Source organism: Tiliqua scincoides, chromosome 5 (genome assembly GCF_035046505.1).
Source record: "Tiliqua scincoides isolate rTilSci1 chromosome 5, rTilSci1.hap2, whole genome shotgun sequence".
Lineage (NCBI taxonomy): Eukaryota > Metazoa > Chordata > Lepidosauria > Squamata > Scincidae > Tiliqua > Tiliqua scincoides.
Window position 1 is genome coordinate 34,713,129 of NC_089825.1, and position 7,044 is coordinate 34,720,172.

A 7,044-nucleotide genomic window follows, 5' to 3' on the forward strand; every position below is an offset into this window, starting at 1 on the left:
GACCTGAAAGACACAGGTGCAAATCCCCATTCAGCCAAGCAGTTTACTAGATGACTTCAGGCCAGTCTCTCTCTCTCTCTCTCTCTCTCTCTCAGCCCAACCTACCTCACAGGGTTGTTATGAGGATTAAAGGAATGGGAGAAGCCATGTTCATCACTTTCCATTTCTTGGAAGAAGAGCAGTATATAAATGTGAACAAATAAAAATAGTTTGTCAGAGAAACCCAGAGGCAGTTGTTCTGATGTGGAAAAGCAAAGAGACAAATCTTTCAGGCCACTTGATTTCTCTCTTTAGAGGATATTATGATCAGATAACATCTTTCCTCCCCCATTTTATCTCGGTATTATTTGAGAAGTATTATAAGGGCCTTCATTATTTGAGTTATCTGTTTGCAGTTGCTGCTTAGAAAGTATTCCAGGTCAGGCTGGCAGAGGAACTGTATTTGTAGAAGGAAATAGAGGACTTCCTGTAAATTAGGTTCTCTCTCTCTCTCTCTCTCTCTCTCTCATCTAATACTACCAGGGATTCAAGACTAAAAGACAAAAAAAGATTGTAGCTTACCCTTATCCAGCAGCTACTGATGTCAGCAAGAAAAATGCCATTGATTATGATAAATGTGGGGTAAGATCTCCAAAGAATAACACAAAGCTTAACAGAACTTGCAGGACAGCATGTTATTGTCCTGACATTCAATATCATCTATTGCAGTGTTTCTCAAACCATGGGTCGGGACCCACTAAGTGGGTCGCAAGCCAATTTCAGGTGGGACCCCAATAATTCATTTTCAAGTCAAGTCACAGGAGGGCGGTGACTCTAGACTTGACTTAAGTCATGCTGCACTGGTTTTCCCATCCCCGAATTGCTTACCTTAGCATAATCCCCAGGATTGCCTATGGGGCACAGAGGTTTACAATATAGGGGGTAATATCTGGCATGCACCATTGCTGCCAGAACTACCCCTTCCTGCTGCCTCCCTGCCCCCATCCCTCCCCACCCAGTTATGCTTCCAATCCTTCCCATCATGGAAACAAATATTGTTCCATCTGAACCAAAATCAGTAGTGTCAGGTGTGTATAGGCAGCCCAGTCCTATTGACTCTTATCTCTGGGGCATCTATTTTCAGCTTTCTGGTACAGTAGGAAACACAGATCCTTTTGCGCTTCTGTGTTTCCTTCCTTGTTTCCCCCTCCCCCCTTAAAGCAGGGGATCACATGTTCACAGTCCCAAACACTGTTTCTTCCACTGACTGGGGGTTCACATTGCACTAAGATCAAATTGGCGACCCAGCAGGAAAAAGGATATCATTTCCATGCCCACCTCACTATAGTAGAGTTTGCTTAGAAATAGTCTGCATGCTAGGTAGAAAATTCTTGCTGCAGAGACAGGCTCTGCAAGCTATCTTGCTCTTGTTTTCTGCGCATTAACTCTTCTGGCTTAAATTTATTCCATAACTACTCCAGCTATCCTCCTGCTATTGCCCTATTCGCCTCAAGGGCACAGCAAACACATGGAATTGGAAGTATAGCCTGTGACACTCAGGTAACTGCAAAAGAGCTATAAAATGTAGGAAATGGAAAAGTGTGTATTCCCGAAGCACAGCATGGCACCACATTTGAACACCAGGTAGTTCTGAATGCATTGGCCACAATCCAGCACAGAAGTTGGTGTGCATTACCTAGTCTTTTGCATCTTTTTTTGTGAGTTCTTCAGGAACCACCTTCAGTAATGGACTCACCCTGCCCTCTTTGTCCAGGGCAAAGGTCCACAATGGTGTCGCCTGCTCAATGCTGCCTCCCCATATTTACCCAGCACACGGAGCCTTGCATGACTCCAGGACCGACTTGGGAAGCATTCTGAGGTTTCCCCACTGTCTTAAACTGTCATTCCAGAAAACTGGAATTACTGTTTCTGATCTTGTCGGGAACCTCAGTAACGCTTCCTGCACAGTCCTAGAGTAGTGTGGGCTCAGTGCCTGGGGCATTTGCCCCGTTTGCCCAGCACTAGGTCCACTGCTGACCACCTTTTCGTTTTTTGGCTATGTAAACCATTTTTTGAAGTTTTTAAAGAAAATCAGTATAGGTTTTTTACTATTATTAGCATTATTAATATAAAAAAATGGGGATGAGATCTGGCATTTGACTGCCACTGGATCCACCCTCCCTCCTTCCCCTGGCACCCCCAGTTTCCTCCCCCAACATGCCCCATTACTCCCATGAACTGTCCACCACACCAGCTTACCTACTCCAGTGCAGGCGGGCCTCTGATGCTGAAGCTGCTTTGAGGCAGCAACTTGTTATAGAAATTTATGACGACAGGACTCTGTCCCACCAGCATTGTGCGACCCTTAGGATTCGGCTGTTTGTGAGGCATAATCATCTGTTCAAAGTCTAGCACTTTGTTTCTGACTACTGCTAACAGGATCAGCAGAGGACAAAATGTAAAGTGAATTTTCAAGTAAGGGATCTCAAAATCATGAAGCACGGTGCCTGAGCTTTCCTTTGGAAAAGAATCCTCATGAACTTGTTTTGGATTTACTCGTATCAACCTGCAAATGTGCACGTGCCATTTGCACGTTTGAAAGTTGTGCTGGAGGCAGGCTGTGCAGCATGGCCTTTCCCAGTTTGAAGAGACACTTGGCCAACAGACTGAGGCAAAGAAGGAAGGCCCGTAGCCAGGGAGACAGACCAGGGACAGACTGCACTTGCTCCCAGTGTGGAAGGGATTGTCACTCCCAAATCGGCCTTTTCAGCCACACTAGACACTGTTCCAGAACCACCATTCAGAGCGTGATACCATAGCCTTTTGAGACTGAAGGTTGCCAACAGTCAGTCCCTTGCAAGCCTGCAGCGTTTTCCTCTGCTCTGAGTCAGAGAAACTGCTCTTTCTTACCTCTCTCAGCCACGGCTGCAGAGCTGCATTAAAAAGCAAAATGATATAAAATGATGAAGGATTCTATTTCTGAGCTCTCAAGTGGCAGGCAAAGCAATATTCCAATTCTAAGTGGAAAGAGAGGTCACAATACATTTTGGAGAGGTTAGAGGCAAAACAGGGCACCAAATTCATGAAAGTTACCAAATGACATCAAGCTCCTGTGGTATTTGTAGCACACAGTGCTGCTGGAGCTGGGCAGAAATTCTAAAGTCATTTCCTGATAGCAACGGAATCTGAGGTTTGTGGTGCAAATTTGGAAAAGGCTGCTATCCTCCAAGTAGGAAATGGGTTTCATTTTTATTTACATAAGAGCATAAGAACAGCCCCGCTGGATCAGGCCATAGGCCCATCTAGTCCAGCTTCCTGTATCTCACAGCGGCCCACCAAATGCCCCTGGGAGCACACCAGATAACAAGAGACCGCATTCTGGTGCCCTCCCTTGCATCAAAACCTAGGTGCCTAAGCCTTGCGTCTCCCCCAGAATTTCCTCCTATATTCTTCTCTTCCTTCTGATCCATCAGTGGATTTGATATGCTAGATGGAATTAGGAGGGAAGAAGAACTGGGGTTATTTTAAAAAATGTACAGTTTCTCTCCCCATGTCCCCATATTCTTAAATGACAAATAATAATTTTTAGAACTAGCAGCAACTGTTACCCTGCACATGCCAGATCTCGTCTGATCTTGGAAGCTAAGCAGGGTCAGGCCTGGTTAGTACTTGGATGGGAGACCACTTGGGAATACCAGGTGCTGTAGGCTTGTACCATAGTCTTTCGAGACTGAAGGTTGCCAACAATTTTTAGAAATTGCTTGCTTTGTTAACAGCAACTTAACTGGGTTTTACAAGAGTGGAACAGTTTGCATACCCAGTGGCCATTCTGGGAACACAGGTAAGATGGCACAGGGTTAGGTGGTGGGAGAAATGGGGCAGGGAGGGGGAAGGATGTGTGGGAAGGGGGGTCAGTGGGAGGTGGATCAGGGCAGGGAAGGGTGGATCCTGGTGGCACTGGCATGTACCAGGATCCTATCGTTGTTCCTCCCCCCTTTTTGTCCTGCACTAGCAAAATGGCTGGCACAGATCTGAGGAGACCCATTGGGGCAGTGGAGGCATGCCTCAGGTTAAAGGAATGAGAGTTCCCTTATATCAAGGAGACCTTCAGAACTGCACCTCCACAGGATACATTGCATGCTCTGTTGGTGCAACTGCATTGGCGGGGGTGGTCAGTTAGGCTTGGGCTGCCAGTGCCCCAAACTACTTTAGACTGAAGGAAGCTTAAAGATCAGTTCTATGGGGAGATGCCTTCTGAAGAAGCAAGTGGAAGAACATGGGATACATGTGGAATGCATATGTGCTCCCTTGGATTCTGAGCATGTTTACACTTCAGAGAGTGACTACTAGGGTATTTAAAATATTGTTTTCATTAGTGATTGTAGGGGGAGGGTTCGGGGATAGTGTTTTGTTAATGTCAAGGCCCCTGACATTGTTCATACCCCTTTATCTTGGAAAAGGGTTGTCTACTAGACAGGTTGCCTTACAGAATATTTGGGCTTGTGACTTGAAAGGGTAATTGTCTCAGTGCATAGTGCACTGTAATCAGTGTTGGGTGTGTGTTTGTAATGGTTGGCAACCTTCAGTCTTGAAAGACTATGGTATAAGCCTACAGCACCTGGTATTCCCAGGCGGTCTCCCATCCAAGTACTATCCAGGCCTGACCCTGCTTAGCTTCCAAGATCAGACAAGATCAGGCATGTGCAGGGCAACAGTTGCTGGTGTGTGTTTGTGTTTCTTTTAAAGGGGTTATTGCTTCAGTGAGCTACGCAATGTGAATGCCACAAAAATGTGATGAATGCCACAAAATGTGAACATTTTATTCAGGGTCTATGGATTCATGAATCAACAAATTCATGATCTATGAATGAAAGTTACAATGGATACATGAAACTGCCATGTTCAAAAGAGTATGCCACAGGACATTTGCTTGAGGATAGCAGCGAGGATGGCCTATTGTTATCATGCCTGGTCTGTGGCCTTTCTGAAGGCATCTGGTTGATGTAGGAAAGAGGATGTCAACTTGGTGGACCTTTGGTCTGATCCAGCAGTACCCTTGCATTCCCATGTTCTCGACCAATATTGGTCAGAATGGTCACTAACATTTCCAACACCTTCTCTTCTCATTGTACAATGCTCAAATGCACCCAGGGATTTTGATCCACTACATCTACATGTTTTCATCACTCTCATGTATTTATGTTTTCCTCTTCCCTTAAAATTAAAGCAAAATTCTATTGCAGTATCTTTTTTGCCTATCTAAAGTGGATTGCTGCCTCCAGGCTTCTGACATCAGCATGTCTCTTGACAGACCCCAGAACAGTATTACAGCATAATCTTTTTTTTTTTTTTTTTTTTTTTTAACAACCCCTAAAATAAAACTCCTTTCCAGCTGAAGCAATAGAATATACTGAGCACCTGGCTGTCTCTTAAGTGGGCACATTCATTCTAATCTGTACTGAAATGATTCAACATTCTGCATTTGCCTTGGAACCGATGAATCAGATTCTATGGTTGGACAGTCAAATTAGAATATCCAACTGGAAACATGATGACCATATGCTACAGCTATACCCATTTACTGCCAGTTAGTGCAGGGGTGTCAAACTCATTTCATACTGAGGGCTGAATGGCATTCATGACACCTGCTGAGGGCCGGAAGTGATGTCGTTAGGCAGAAAGTGATGTCATTAAACAACTCATAACCCAAAATTAGCACTTTTTCTCACTTAGGAATTCATTAACTACAAATGACAGAAGAGAAAACACGCAAATCTTGATCATATTTCAAGATATGGGTGAGCCCAATTTTCATGGGGGCTGCCCTTTTAGCAGTAACACCTCAGCACTGCTCAGCAGCTGAGAGCCTGAGGGCCAGATAAAAAGCTTCTGTGGGCCACATCCGGCCCCCGGGCCTTATGTTTGACACCCCTGAGTTAGTGTAACTAATACAAACATGGTCTGATGGTACATGATAAAGCCACCTTATGGATGCAAAGCAGATCTAGATCTGCATAGGACTGTGGCTCAAACGAAATATCAATAGGAAGGTATTCTGTTTTACAGCCTGAAGAGATGTTTCGCTAGACTTTTGCGTAGCTTGATAACTAACAGTGCTTGTTCCAAGCAGCTGGATCGCAGGTAAAATTCTCCTCTCAGAGTGAAGCCTCCGAGGTCAGGCTTAAAAATGCAGAAGCAGCTGAAGTTTGGAGCTTTGGGATTTCAGGTGTTGATGCTGTTTGGCAGGACCAGCAAAAGACCACTTGGTGCCTGAGATAGCATGCCAAATACTGCTTCCTCTTCCCTGGTGCTGTGCCACCTTCTGCTCTTCCCAGTCACTGGATTGGAAAGGGGAATGGAGTAAAAGTAGAAGGGAAAGTAGAGTGGTAGACTAGGGCAGGGCTCTCCAAACCCCAGCCCGGGGGCCAGATGTGGCCCGCAGCGAGCCTCTATCCGGCCCGCGGCCAGCCGCTTGTCCCCTGAAAGCCTCTGGCCCACTCGACTGAACATGACCAGAGCTGTGCTCTGATTGCATCTAGAGGGTGTTCTGAGGACCGGAGAGGCTGAGTGAATGAGCCCATTCATTCATTCATTCATTCATTCATTCATTCATTCATCTAAGTTCCATCTCTAATTTATTTATTTATTTAAATTTTATATTTAAATTTTTTCCCGGCCCTCAGCACTGCGCCAGATATTTCATGTGGCCCTCTGGCCAAAAAGTTTGGAGACCCCTATACTAGGGTGTTGGAGATGTCCCCCTCTTCTTTTTCCACTTGAGGACTGGACGAGGAAAAGTAGCAATGGATACAGGTGGGTGGACATAAGTGTGCCCCCACCCCTCACCAATCTTCTACTTTAAGGTGACCGTTTCAACTGGCCTCATGGATGGGCCAGCCTGCTGATTGGGGCTTATTGCTGCTGCCCGTTGCGTGACTTCTTTCCCAAACCTGCTACATCTGTTCAACTGTATATCTGCAAGTTAACAAATTATTACAATGCCTACATGAATCTATAATGCTCCCTCTCCCACAAGGACACGGACCATGTAAAAGGTTGCCCTGA

The 7,044-nt window shown here is 45.4% G+C and overlaps 2 pseudogenes; one reads left to right on the forward strand and one right to left on the reverse strand.

Moving 5' to 3' along the window:
- The first annotated feature begins 3,569 nt into the window (after positions 1 to 3,569).
- LOC136654942 (5S ribosomal RNA) lies at positions 3,570 to 3,689 on the forward strand (annotated as a pseudogene).
- An 896-nt stretch (positions 3,690 to 4,585) lies between these two features.
- LOC136654456 (5S ribosomal RNA) lies at positions 4,586 to 4,702 on the reverse strand (annotated as a pseudogene).
- Between the last annotated feature and the right edge of the window lie 2,342 nt (positions 4,703 to 7,044).